Below are 15,610 nucleotides of genomic sequence, written 5' to 3'. Positions count from 1 at the left end.
AAGACGATAAGAGACAGGATCATAACACCGATATCCCTTTTGAGTTTCGCCATAGCCAAGAAAACAACAAAGCCTTGACTGAGGCTTAAGTTTGTTATGCTCATGTGGCTGAAGAAGAACAAAACAAGCAGAACCGAAGGAGCAAAGGTGGTGATAGTCTGGAGGTGACCCAAAAAGGCGTTCATATGGAGTTTGATTTTGGATAACAAGACTTGGAATGCGATTAATAGCAAGAACAGCATGAAGAGCAACTTCGCCCCAAAAAGGAGCAGGAACTTTGACAGAGAGAAGAAGAGCACGAACAATGTCAAGAATATGATGAAGTTTTCGTTCAACTCTACCATTTTGCTAAGAGGTACCTGGACAAATTAGTTGATGAATAGTGCCATAGGAATGCAAAACAGCTTGGAAAGCATATTGAGTGTATTCAAGAGCATTATCAGATCGAAAAAATTTTGATGCGTTTGGAAAACTGAGTTTCAACCATTTTTGCAAAATTAAAATATACTTGCAATAATTCAGAATGATGTTTCATATTAAAAATCGAGTTATAGTAAGAGTAATCATCAACAAAGACAACAAAATATCGAGACCCACCAATACTAGGGACAGAGGAAGGCCCCCAAATATCAAAATGAATAAGGTCAAAGATATCAGTGAATATTGATTCACTAGTATTGAAAGGTAAAGCTGGTTATTTTCCTAACTGACATGAAACACAATCAAAATTTTCTGTAGACACTGAACCTAACAAACCTCTAGAAGCCAATTGTTATACCCGAAAGGAAGATGCATGATCAAGTCGAGCATGCCAAAGTGCAAGGGAAGGAATTGAAGAAACTGTAGTAACTGCTTCAATAGAAACAGGAGCAACAAGTGGAAGACGAAGGTTTTCCACGGGAAACATATGCCCAACTCTAGGACCAATCCCAAGCTCCTATCCCGTCCTCGGATCCTATACAATACACCCAGAATAATCAAATATAATGTGATAACCCAACTCAGCTAGTTGTCCCACAGAAAATAAATTGTAAGAAAGGTCAGGAACATTAAAGACCCTAGGAACCGAGAGGTTGGAGGTCGAAACAAAACCTATATTATGACCAGACATTATGGAACCATTTGCTATGCAAATATTAAGAGGGTGTGGTGCAGGTTTAAGTTTAGAAAATAAGGACAAGTGAGGTGTCATGTGATTGCAACAAGCAAAATCCATAAGCCAAGAGGAATGAGACATACTAGATAAACCTGAGAGAGAAGAGGAATAAGATGCATTACCAACCATACGAATGACATTGGCAATGATGTTTTTAAGGTCATTTGTGGACATGGTGAAAGTGCAACCTGAAGACTTAGACCGTGTAGAGACGGGAGCCATTGGTTGGACACTCTCAGTGTTAGCAACAGTAGTAGCAGAAATTGAAACAGCTGATTTGTTGCGATGATAGCAAGTCTCAATATTGTGGCCAAAACGTTTGCAAAAACATTTGCTAGATTGTCAGTGACGATTATGGCAACCAGAAGAAGACCTATCCTTATTCTTCATTTAGAAGCAAAATATGCAAAAAAAAAAAATGGACTGTAAAAATGAAATCTACGCAAAAAACTGGGTAAGGAGCACCTGGACTACAAAAAAGTCAACCCTAGGAAAAAGTCAACGATCAACCCTGCAGAAGTCAAAGTCAACGCTTGAAGAGTCAACTGCCTGAGGTCAAGGTCAAGCTGGAGATGACGTCAGCGATGATGCGAGTTGATGACATTAGCGTGACATGGCAGAGATGACGTCAGCATATGACGCAACTAGGGGTGACGTGGCAGAATGACATCAGCAATGATGTCAACAGGCGCGTGAAGGCGCATGATACGTCTAATGGTGATCGGTCCGGCTTGGTTGGGTAGATCGTATGACAACCTACACATTTATATGATTTGTGTCTTAGTCAGAGGTCAAAAACGACAAATCCAACGAAGGCAGTGGTCTTGGCGGCGAAGATTTAGCTTCTACGACGGAGATTCAACCCTGAGACCTCTGACGGTGGCAAGGCAGTCAAAAGAGGCACTAAAAAGGCTTACTGATTGGAGAAGTTGAGGCAGCGGAAATTACCGACAAAGACAAGACTACAGAACACAAAGAATTAGAACAATGGCTCTGATACCATGTTAGAAATATTGAATGAATTGTATTGTATTTCTCAAAATGAAAGAATATACATGAGTGCCTTTATATAGGAGGCATATAAGTGCAGTACAAGTAAGAGTGTAGTATAAGAATGTGTACTATACAAGTAATCTAGTTGGGCATAAAGCCCACAACACTATACACGTTAACATGCAAGATTCAGTTCTATTTTCAATTTTTCTTTAACCTTTTGTTAACTTACTAAAAGTTTTAATTTTCTATGGTTGCCCATTTTCCACACATTGCTTACAGCTCAAAAATCTAAGAACAAAAAGTGAAAATAGAAAGATTCTCTAATACTTCAACAGATGATGATGACTCTTGTGTCCTCTTGCTGTAGCCTGTATGTACTACTATAGTATGAATATCAATCTTCTTATACTGCATTTGTTTTCTTTTCCTCTCCAAATTTGACACAAATTATTGTAGCTCAAGTAAACAGTTTCAAAACTATTAACTACTTTCATGGAAGCACAGAGGGTGGTGGTGATTCAGGATGCATCAAGAGAAGTTAGTTCAAGCACAATTGGGTTGGCACTGCATGGCTTATCACTTAAGCCTGGAGATAAGCTCACCCTCCTTGCAGTCATTCATCAGGTTAAAACCCCAAGTACGCTATCTATCATGGGAAGCAGAAAGCTGTGTAAGCATTCATGTATTTATCTCCTGAAAGGAAGGAGAAGGAAGAAAAGCAAATCAACTAAAAGAATAGTAATAGAATGTTTAGAGTTCTGTCAGTAGTTTAATTAATTACTTTCTTACACTTCTTTTCCTTTCTTTTTTAGTGGGGTATGGAAGCAGAGTGGACTCCAGTTCAATGTTCGGGGCAAATCAGAGAATCATTGGCAGGGAAGTAGCTAGGAAGAAGAATGAGTATCAAAACCACATAGAACTTGCTGAGATTTCTAAGCTGTATGAAGCAAAGCAGGTACTGTTGAGATCAACTACCAGAATCTAAGTTTTAGAACTTTAAAATGTCACTGTTATAATATCATTCAATTTTATAGAAATAAATTAAAAGTCAATCAATATCACAGTGAATTCAAATATATGAATTTGATTTTGCAATTATAGACTGCTCATATTCAAATTCAAATATATATACAATGACACCTAGCTAGCAGATATGATTAGCCAAATTATAATCAATAGTCTCATGAAACTCTCCTTGCAGGCGGAGAATGTCATGCGTATAAGTTGCCTTTAATTAAATAGAAGTCTTGATAAAATAAAATGAATTGGTACTGGAAAACATAGGATAAACCTCATGCAACAATTAAAGGAACTAAACTATTTAATAAAATATGAAGAGACAAAGGTGCAGGAGCAACGTCTTTTTTCTTTTTCTTTTTTTAAAAACAGATTTTCTAAGAAATATTTGCTTACAAATTTGATAGGCCAAAATCGAATTGACCCCTTGTGATGAATTAATTGATTAATTAGCTAATTTTATTAATTAATCAAATTAACATGCAAGCGCGTGATAGTACATACAAATCACCAATTAAACTAAGTGCAGCGGAAAATAAATGGACACGGTGATTTGTTTACGAATGGGGAAAACCAACACAGCAAAAACCCCACTGTATAATTTTAAGGTCACCACTCCCGAAATTCCACTATTATCACAACAAGCGGTTACAAGGAATTTCAGTACCTTATACCAACCTACAATTAAACCCTTATCCCAATACCCAATTGGACTTGTTCTGTAGTGACAATTTCTCCTTTCAATGCACAGCTCCCAGTACGTGACTAACCAATTGTACGGAAACCAGTACACGACTTCAATCACCAACTAGAGAAGTTTGTTGGCTGCAAAGTTCTTCAGTTCATCCAAACAATGAAGATCAAGAAGATGCTTGGTCACAAAACCCTATGGTGCACAAACACAGCAACTTCTTTAAAAGAAAGATAAACTAGGGCAAAACTGTGTCTCCGGTCACAAATTGCTTGAACAAACTTTGCTCAACAAACTTTGCTCAACACTTGTGCAACTTGTGTACTCTTTAACGGCCCTTAAAATAATCATTTTATATGTCTAGGGTTGTGAGAAAAGAAAGCCCAAACACATAAACACGGATTGGAGTCAAAACAGAACTGAAAATCTGTTTTTCATAAACCTCGACAAATATCCTATCTGTTGAGCTGCTGTCGAGCCACGGGACTGAACAGCTCTTTTAAGCTCAATAGATGGCTAACTATCGAGCTTTAATGACAAGCACTTTTCAGCTTGAATTTTGGACAGACTTGCATGGCTTCAACACTTAATCTTGAAACAAAATTTCTTAAAGTATTAAACACATCCTAGGTCTACCCAAATACAAGTAAAGTGCGTTTTGTCAAAGGATTAGTCAATTACATAAAATAGTGACATATGTTCCTAACAAATAAATCACATATGTTCTAACAATCTCCCCATTTGGCAATCTGTGACAAAACTACAACAAACAAATGAGATATGAGAGAAGTCATAAATCACTCAACTCATATTCACTTGTTGAATACAATAAAATCTATCCTAACACAAACTCTTGAAAAATTTTGCAAGAAGAGAATTTATGGCAAGTAGACTTTAACAACCTGTATTTCTGAATAATTTAAACAAAACTCATCAAGGCATCTTTGTGTGAAATTTCATAAACCTCGATAAATGCCCTATCTGTCGAGCTGCTGTTGAGCTTTAATGACATGCACTTTTTAGCTTGAATCTTGGATAGACTTGCATGGCTTCAACACTTGATCTTGAAACAAAGTTTCTTGAAGTATTAAACATATCCTAGATCTACCCAAATACAAGTAAAGTGTATTTTGTCAAAGAATTAGCTAATTACATAAAATAGTGACATATGTTCCTAACAAGTGAATCACATATCTCCTAACAATCTCCCCCTTTGGCAATCTGTAACAAAACCAAAACAAATAAATGAGATATGAAAGAAGTCATAAATCACTCAACTCATATTCACTTGTTGAATACAATAAAATCTATCCTAACAAAAACTCTTGAAAAACTTTGCAAGAAAAGAGTTTATGACAAGTAGACTTTGACAACCTGTATTTCTGAAATACTTTAAACAAAACTTAACAAAGCATCATTGTGTGAAACAGAAATAATAGATTGCATACAAGTAATAAGAACCATGTGTATAAAGAAAGAAAAGAAACAACACATGCAAGGATAGGTGAAAGAAACATACATCAACATATAAAGAATATAAGTACAATGTATGTCAATAATGGTCAGAAGACCTAAGGTACAAGAATAAATTTATCTAAAGTAGAGAAAAGAAAAAGATACAAGTAATCCTCACTACATCCCTCAAAATGCACTCTCCCCTTAACAAAAATCTCCTATGCTAACACTCCCCCTAAGTATGACTACTCTCATAACCAAAACTACTCTCCCTTTTTGTCACAAGTGACAAAGGGTAAGAGTGTCAAGTAGACATCTCGTCATCGTTGGGTGAGCTAGCATCGCCATCATCCTCATCATCAAAATCAACATCATCATCATCAGCAGCATCACTCTCATTTTCATGGGCTACAGGAGTGGAAGGCATAGTATAACCACCCATCTCTGCCTGACGTCGAGCAATGCGTCCAACACTGGTGTTCACCTGACATAACTCATCACTAAAAGTGTCGAGGCAAGCATCCATGCGTTGCAGCTGCGCCATGATGTCCTCTAGAGTCACTCCGCTCATAAAAGAGGAAGGAGCGAATGTGGATGGAGCAGAAGGAGTGGGAGGAGCTGCCGTACCAAACCACCTTGATCGAAACTACACCTCACTTTGTTTAACGGTAGCGTAGTCAATGGCACACATAAAGGGGAAGTGGTCAGAAAAGGGAAAAGGAATAGAAAAATGGAATAAAATCCGCGTGATAGCCAAAGGGAAAATGAGCTTATCACAGGTAGTCGTATCCCTATACACATCTATAATGAAAAAAAATAAAATGTGAAGGAAAATCTATAGTGAGGTGCTCTAACAAGGAAAGCAAAAATCGAGCACGAGACTCTGTGATAGAGTTATAGTGAGAGAATGGGTGCAAAACAAAAGTCATCACCATGTTTATGAATCTAGGAACTTTAGTAAAGGCCTTACATGGTGTAAACTAAATATCACCCCAATCAAAAGGGCGCTCGCAGAAAGCAGAGATCATCTCGTCTTTGGACACAGTCCTCAAACGCTCACATCTGGGGTAGTCAGGATGCTCTACCCTCGAAACATGGAGCACATCGAATACCAACTCCGGTGTGACAACAATGCGCGTACCTCGAACACGAGTATCAAAGAGAGGTACTGAAGAATCGAGTCCATGCATGTTGGAGTAAAACTCCTGAATCAGCACGGATGGACATGTGACCAGAACGTCACACAGTGACTCCCAACCTTGACTGTGAATGACATCGGAAAGGTCAATGTCGGCAAAGTCCGCCAAAATAACTCGGCATTCCGAATGAACACCTCGTCGGGAAAAGTTTTCCAAAAAGTCCTTTCAGGCATCCTCATCATGGAACCGAATAGAAGAAAGGGTAGGATCAAAAGACGAAGTGGATGCCCTAGAACGCAAAGGGTTCTTGGACGGAGCAGACTTATGTTTTGGTGTCATTGACGCACTAACGTAAACTAGAGAGTGAGGGGGAAGAAAGAAACACTCAGAAAAGCTCCAAACAGTTCAAATATATAGAAATATACTAAATGTAAGGTATGTATGCATGAAAATGCATAAACATATGACATGCAAAAGAAATTACATCATGGGCTCAGCCCAATCCAAACCTATCAACACACAATCAGTTTAACATATATAACACACATCTAAACTCATGAAAATATAGTTATAATGCATGTGTGATGCAACGCATGAGGTTTTAAACTCATTTAATTAAGGCGTAAATGCACTTTTAATCCCTAAATTTTGACTTTTTTCCATTTTAATCCCTACATTTTATTTTTACCACTTTTGGTCCCTAAACCAATTAACGTCCTTCATTTAAGTCCTTGAAACACTGTTCTGTCACCAAATTAACAAAAAGACTAACAGATTAATAAAATATTATTAAAAAAATTATTTAACATTTTTTAAATGCCAAAATTTAAAAAAAAATTAATTACTCAATTTTAATTTAAAAAAAAAAAAAAAACAAACAAAAATTATTTTCTTTCAAACAAAAATTTTACTTTCTTTTAATTAAAATGAATTTTTTTTATTCCAATCTTCTTCTTCTTTTTTCAGAAGATCACCACCAAATCAAACCCAAGCAAAAGAATAGCAACCCAGCAAAAAAACATTATTACTTATCATTATTATTTTTCATAAGAACATTACAACTTGTTCTTCTTGTTCTTCCCAAATCAAACCCAGCAACCAAGAACACAAATCCAGCAACCAAAAACTCAAACCTAGATCACAACAACACAAACGAAAAAAAAAAGAAAAGAAACAGAGACCAGACACAAACACAGACCCAAAGTTTTTCGTGTTCTTCCCAAATCAAACCCAGCAACCGAGAACACAAATCCAGCAACCAAAAACTCAAACCTAGATCACAACAACACAAACGAAAAAAAGAAAAGAAACAAAGACCAAACACAAACACAGACCCAGATCACAAATAGAGATTAAACACAAACGAAACCCAGATCACAACCCAAGCCAAAATCATCAACGGACCCAACCACCGATCCATGTTCACAAACACAACCCCACGGCCTCCATGATCAAAACCTCGAAGATCAGCCTCTTAATCTGCTCGCCACTGGTCAATATCGGGCTCCAATACCGAATTGGTGACTGGGTTTTGTACAACGGAGCCATAACTACACAGAAATAAACTATGGGTTTTCTTTCTGGAGTTTCATACACCTAATCGGCGGACCTTCTTGATGGGTTCGATGGGTCGATGGCAATGACAATGGCGACGGCAACGGCAGACCATCTGGGGTTTCTTTCTTCGACAGCAACGGTGACCTCATCATTGAGTCTTGAACGAGTTCAACGGAGGCAACCTCATCACTGAGTCTTGAACGAGATTAGAGAGAGTTTGGGTCAGTCAGAGTTTGAATCAGATCGGAGTTTGGCGGATCAGTGAAGATGAGATTTTGAGATTAGAGAGACTTTCTATCCATGGAGGGTGAGGAGAGAGAGAGTTTGAGAATAGAGAGAGAAAAGGGTTTAAAAGTTAAATGTTCTTTTGAAAAAAAGAAGAAGAAGATTGGATTAAAAAAAATTCATTTTAATTAAAAAAAAGTAAAATTTTTGTTTGAAAGAAAATAATTTTTTTTGTTTGTTTTTTTTATTTTTTAAATTAAAATTGAGTAATTAATTTTTTTTTTAATTTTGGCATTTAAAAAATGTTAAATAATTTTTTTAATAATATTTTATTAATCCGTCAGTCTTTCCGTTAATTTGGTAACAGAACAGTGTTTCAAGGACTTAAATGAAGGGCGTTAATTGGTTTAAGGACTAAAAGTGGTAAAAATAAAATATAGGGACTAAAATTGAAAAAAGTCAAAATGTAGGGACTAAAAATGCATTTACGCCTTTAATTAAAAACCCATCCCAAAATTTCAACAATAACTCAACAATTTTGAAAAACTCAAAATTTTTCAAAAACCCCAAAACCTAGGTCTAAATGCATGAAATGCATGAAAAATGAGAGAAAAAGAGATCATACCAAGTGATTTGAAGCAAGGAAAGGCCAAAAATCATGTGAGTTGAAGGTTTTGAGAGAGAAGAAAGTGTTTGGGAGGCGAATAGGCGTGGATAGATCGAGAGAGATCAAGAAAATGAGGATCAGATCACGCTGAAGCCTATATATAAATCCTTAATAATTCTCAATAGATAGAGGTGTCGAGAGGTATCGAGCTAAGTGTCGAGACAAGTGTCAAGAAAACAGAACTAAAACTAGAATACGACTTTCAATAACTTTCCAAAGTCAGATGGATCAAAGATGACAGAAAATAAAGGCTATGAACTAAAGAATTCTGAACATTATATAGACTATTTCACTAACATTTCATATGTCACACTGTTTCACTAAAATTTCATAATGATAACTAGCCATCCCAGCTAACACTTGTTGTAGAAGGTTTGAAGTATACATGTTACCAAGTCATCATCCGTGTATTATTAATAATAAGGCAGAAAATATATATATATATATATATATATATATAATTAACAATATAGTTGGCTCATCCTCAAGGTAGATTTAATAAAAATTCATTCATCTCAATTCCCCAAGTATCCCAAGTGTTACATTCAAGAAATCATTTCAGAGAATTTTTAAAGAACTTATGGTCATTCCATCAAGCAGCTCTTATGCATCAGTCCTTTCACTGATTGAGATTATGGCTTATTAGTAGCCTCTTAAGCAGATTAAAGAGTTGAAAACAATAAGTTTTGATATGGCGTGAAATGAAATTTGGAGAGCTAATGAAATTTTATGCATGCTAATCTCAGGTTGAACTTGACATAGAGGTGGCCACAGGACCTTCACCTAAGGAAGTCGCTTTAAAAGCAGCCATAGATATAAAAGCAACATGGGTGATACTTGATAGGTTAAAAAAATCAAACCATTATGTGAATCTTTTAGTTATATAACGGTATGGACATAAGTCATGACATGGAATTACAGCTGCATAAAGAAAGCCAAAACAGCAGAATTTTGCACTGCTCAAGCTCAAGTAACATAAATTGTAGTTCCTGCTTCACTCAAGCTAAGTTAGCCTCAATCTAGTTATCACATACAATGATCCTATAAAAAAGTTTTAAAACATAAAATGGGAGCCCCTGGGGGCTTATAAGGGGAATTATGAGGATTAACATTCCTTTAATCAGCTATTTTTCAGTAGTCAAATAATAAGAAATGAATGTGGAAATTGAATGAGTGTTACCATTTTCTTGCAGACTATCTCTACAGATTTCCTTATATTGTTTTCACTATCTATTGTGGTAATTATCTTCTTCAGGTCAAATTACATTTTGTTGCATAGACTTCAGGGCTCAATAGCCATCCAGTCCCAAGTTTTGCTTATAAGCCTTTTCCAAAGAACCTAAAAGTCTATCCTTGTTTGCATTAATTTACTCAAACCGTGTCTGAACTATGCAATCCAAATTGAATTATATGCGCATATACAATTTTTATAAACAAAACAATATCATATTCAAAATATCAATTCACTAAGGAAGTTGGATAAAATAATGAAAAATAAGGGGCATGGGAAAAAATAATATTTCTGCTGAATAATGTTGATGTTGAATTAAAATACAAGTATTTGAAGGCACCACATAGTGATTGATCTAAATTTCACCTGTGGAACAGGCAGATGAAGAAAGACAAGAAATACTTCCTGGAAAAACTTCCATGTGGAATATCGAGAATGAAGCGTAACAACAGCATTGAACAATTTAGAGGCCCAAAAACAATAGGAATAGACAAACTCTCTGCACACGTACAACATAACAACCAAGTAATGTATGATGAATTATTACCAGGATTTCCAGATGATGAAGATCTTTTCAGCATAGAACTTTTGCCCAGATGTAAGTATTAACCCACTTCGAATATGCTAACCTGGTTATGAGTTCCATAGTACAGGACTTATTTCAATCTTTCCATGAAAACTCATTGATAAAGTACTGAAAGAGATAACTTTATTTAATGAGTCACTGTCCCAAACAAGGGGGGAGGGCAAGATTCAAAATACTAGCCTTCATTTCGTGATATGTGATTCTATGTTGATTGAGCTACCCTTTGGCATTCAAAAGAAACAAGTTTATATAAATTTACAACTGAATTAGTTGTTTCCTCTGTCTATGTTGTGGAAACACACAAAACAAGAAAAAGCATCGGCATCAGACATGATTTTTTAGTAAATTCAGTACATACATCTATAGGCAACACCAACAAAAATCTCATATCAACAATACATATTAAAACTATACTCACAAACTATCACGAAGCTCACAAATATAAACTAACTAATTCCCCAATACATCAACAAGTGCTCTCACACTAACACATCTTACTTTCACACACAGACACAACACAATAAAAACTACACTACCACTCTATTTATTTGGACTATCACATCTCCCTACTTGTCTTCTTATCAATGTGGGACTAACTCTCATAATAGGGAATTATTACACATCCTTATTATTCTTTTAATCCACGTTGATTTCAAAACCAACAAGAAAACCTCTAACTTCTCCTCCCTTGGACTAGACTCAACAAATGTCCAACTCCAGCCCATGAGGTTTTTTCACTAGTACTTTTTTGGATACCCCCTAGCACCCTTTTGTGGATTTGGGTGCTCCACTACATTCCAACAGGAAATACAATCAATTGATCCAATAATGATTGAAATTCTCAGTCAAACTTGGTTTCATAATCATGTTAGTTACATTCTTCACAAATCTCATTCTCATATATCTATTATTATCTTCCTTTGCAATTTTTTTAAACTAAATTCCTCTGTCTTTTGCTCCATCATTCACTCCATGCAATCCACATTTAGATGTGTCACCAATCAACTTGTAAGATTCTTGTAAGTTTCCTCTCCCTTCAATATCACCTAAACACCTTAGCCAACTTTCATATATCCAACTCTTGCAGAATATCCCTAACCCAGATAATCCAACTAGCTAAAGAACCATATTTCTTTCATATTCAGATGTATGTCACATATTATTCAAATTCTTCATATTCCCATCCAACATCTTAGTTTTAACCTCACTTATTTCTACAACTTTACACTCCATATTATTAGCCACTGTGTTTCTTCATCACAAATCTTGTAAGTGTCAAACCACTCTCTATTCTAACAAATGTGAAAGAAGCAAGCAAAATCTGAAATACATGAATTTTTAATCGAATATGTACCTATAGTAAATATATGAATATCTCCACTATCTTTATCCTCACCATCTGCCTAAGTTTTTGGAAACTCTTCAAATTCAGCTCGCAACTTTTGATAACATAGGGAACCTATGAGCAATGCAAAATATTTACTTTCATCCACGAGCAATGCAAATCAAAATATAAAACTATCAATCATATGGCTTACATTTTTTATTTTTATGATAACATAGGGAACCTTCCCAAAGAAGAGCACTTGGACTCGCCTCTAGCTAGTAAAATATGGATTACAATTAGACTCACAAACATAAACTAACCTAAATCTCTAATAAACTAAAGGTGCTCTCACACCGATGTGAGACAAAGTTTTTTCTTCTCTCACTTACACACACACACACACAACAACAACAAGAACAATAACAACAACAAAAGCTACAATTCACTCTATTTATAGGGCCTCACAACTCCTATTTCTCTTCTTATCAACATGAGATTAACATTCTTAATGAGAATTATTACCTCAATATCATTCTTTTAATCAACATGAGATTCCCAAACCAATATGGAAACCCCTAATAACCATCAGCTTATAGGTCAAACAGAAGCTGACCAGGAACAAGAAATGACCAAGAGAAGCAGCACTGGGGTTTCAATGAAAGCATGGAAAGCTGAAGAGGTGTGTGGATTTTCAACATGCACTATTTGCAAGAATAGACGACCAGATATGGGATGGAAGAGGGAATTCACATATGCAGAACTCCAAGCTGCAACGGATGGATTTTCAGATGAGAATTGTCTTTCTGTAGGTGCACTTGGACCTACATTCAGAGGTCAGCTAGAAAATAAGTTGAAAATAATAGTTAAGCAACTCAAAAATACTTCTCAGGGACAGGAGCTTTGACTCAGAAGTCCATGTACTTAGCAGAGCTAGGCATGCGAATGTGGTCATGCTATTGGGATCTTGTGTTGAAGAAAGTCACATGCTGCTCAACTATGAGTATGCATGCAATGGTTCTCTTGACCAACATATATCAAGTAAGCAAAAACTTTTTTTTTTTTTTTTAACAAAGTTTTCTCCAAATTGGTTTGGAGGAGAGTTCCTCAAACCCACTACGTGGGAACTCAAAACATTATCCACGTGCACTTTTAGTCACATGACCTATTTAAATAGTCATGTGACTTATTTAAATAATTTAATAAATTATGTGATTTAATACACGCTAATGGTCTTATAAACCGCCACGTTATGAGTTGAAGGAGATTCCTCCAAACTAGTTTGGATGAAAACTGTCCTTTAAAAAAAAATTGAAAATACAATTCTTTGTTTATTATTTTATATGAAGTACTTTGTCCTTGGCAGTTAAGTGATTATTTGATGCTAATGCTAGATGAAATTCATGCCAATGCACAGGATAAAGCTCCACACCTCTGATTTGGACTGATAGGATAAAGATAGCGCTGGGAATTTTTAGAGGTTTACATTACCTACATGAAAACAATATAATTCATGGAGATATCAAACCAAATAACATTCTTCTAAACCATGATTTTGCACCACTGGTAACAGCTTGAACCTTATAAATTATTAAGCTTGTATCAGACTATATATTTGGTATATACACAAAAAACAAATTTCAACAATCTCATTTTTTGTTATCTTGGAGGTTTTGGGCTTGCAAGAAAACACTACAAAACAGATCGCTTCTCCAAAGACAAAATTGATGCAACTTCAGCATATTCAGCACCAGAACATGCAGAGAGTGGGAAACTGTCCACTAAGACAGATGTTTACTCCTTTGGCGTGGTTCTACTAGAGCTGATCACAGGCTGGAGGACCAAGGATAAGACGCTAGGTAAAAAATGTCTTGTAGGATGGGTAAGAACAAAAATACCAATCATTTATACTTCTAGAAGAAACTTCTAGTAATTAGCTTACCAGAAAGTAGAATGAATAATGAGATGATGACTTAAGACCATCTTGAGAGAAAAGTTTCAACTTGCCCACATTATATACTATATCTTATTTCCAGTCGGGTCACAGTATTGTCCTTAATTCATTTGAAATCTGTTGTTGGACTGGGACATCCAACCATGCTGATTGTAGTGTGTCAAAGCTTAGCATCACTACAACCTGGCTTGGTGTTAACATCAAGTGCCAACAAGAGCCTTGTAAAGAATTAGCACTATCAATTGAGTTTGTGCAACCTCTTCTATCTTTCACAAAAATGGCATATGTCAAACCACAATCGTCCAGAATGGCATGTTAAGGTTTTCAATTGTGTCTTAAGTTCCTAACTAGCCATTCTTTCTTCTTCTTCTTTTTCTCTCTTTATTCTCAGAATGTATACTAATCCACAAGAAATTATGTAGATGTGACCGCTGTTGTTTGTAGTTGTAAAGACTATATAAATACTCTCTATATATAGGTATATATTTATCCAAATACATTTTTTTTTGCCAGTTTCTCTCTAAGTGTGTGTGTGTGTGTTTGTGTTAAATATGATAGGTTTAACTTTATCATGTTAAAAATCCAAGTGTAGAATATCAGAATGTGCAAGAATTACATTAGGAAGTGAAATGCAAACTGAATCAACATACTCTATTTTGATCTTGACTTTTTCTACCACGATGCATATATAGAATCGGAACATTACTTACACCGTAACTAGATTGCTCATACAAATTTTATCTCACATATCTGCAGGCAAAACCCCTTCTCAAAGAGAGGAAGTACCTGCAGTTAGTCGACCCCAAAATTGGCAACTCCCGTGATTTCCTCCAGCTTCTCGGGATAATTCAAGTAATAGAACTATGTCTCAGCAAGAATCCTAAGAAAAGATTATCCATGGATCAGGTAACACTCAAATATTAAGACTTGTATTCATGGAAAACTGCAAGGTTATTTCAAAGACCTTTGAGGTTTTAGTATCTGACATGACCATAATTGTATAAGATAGCCAAGTTAATAAATATAAAACTTTAGAAAGTAGGGAGCTTTGTTTGGTGTAATAATAAAAGTTATGGGCTGCGGACAAAAGTGAACATGTTTAATTCTTAAAAGTGGTCACTTCGAACCTGCCGAAGGTTATACCTTAATCTAAGTCTCACCTCCTCGGACCCTATTTTGTGGGACCAACACTAGGCAACAACCTTTGCTTCACTTTAAAAGGTTTCTTATGCATATAGAAAAGAAAATATGTCTGGTGCCAGCGGATTTTTCCACATGCTCTTATGTTCATGAGTCTGATACAGCAATAAATGCTCAGGCCAAGAAAGGGGTTGGGGAAAGACAACAGAGCAATAGATGCTCAATTAGAAGTGCCGTTGTATAGAGGGATGTGTGTTGAAGATCACCTGAAGCTTTAATTACACACACATGAACATAGCCAGAAATAAATCAACTAATAAGCTTCCAAGCAAAGAACTTCAAGCACGAGGATTTTTTTTTTAAATGATGAGGAAAGTGCACTCTTTATTAAAGCCCTTGAAGCTCAATTATATTCAGTTGTAACAAACAGATAAAGGAAATTCATTGAGAACATTGATGTTTTTTTAAACTG

General features: G+C 35.8%; 1 pseudogene; it reads left to right on the top strand.

Annotated features, from left to right (window-relative positions):
• The first annotated feature begins 2,644 nt into the window (after positions 1 to 2,644).
• LOC115950644 lies at positions 2,645 to 15,382 on the top strand (annotated as a pseudogene).
• Positions 15,383 to 15,610: the final 228 nt, after the last annotated feature.

The sequence above is a fragment of the Quercus lobata genome, chromosome 1 (assembly GCF_001633185.2).
Source record: "Quercus lobata isolate SW786 chromosome 1, ValleyOak3.0 Primary Assembly, whole genome shotgun sequence".
NCBI classification, from domain to species: domain Eukaryota; kingdom Viridiplantae; phylum Streptophyta; class Magnoliopsida; order Fagales; family Fagaceae; genus Quercus; species Quercus lobata.
Note: the sequence above shows the minus strand (reverse complement) of the source record. Positions and strands in the feature narration are given on the sequence as shown.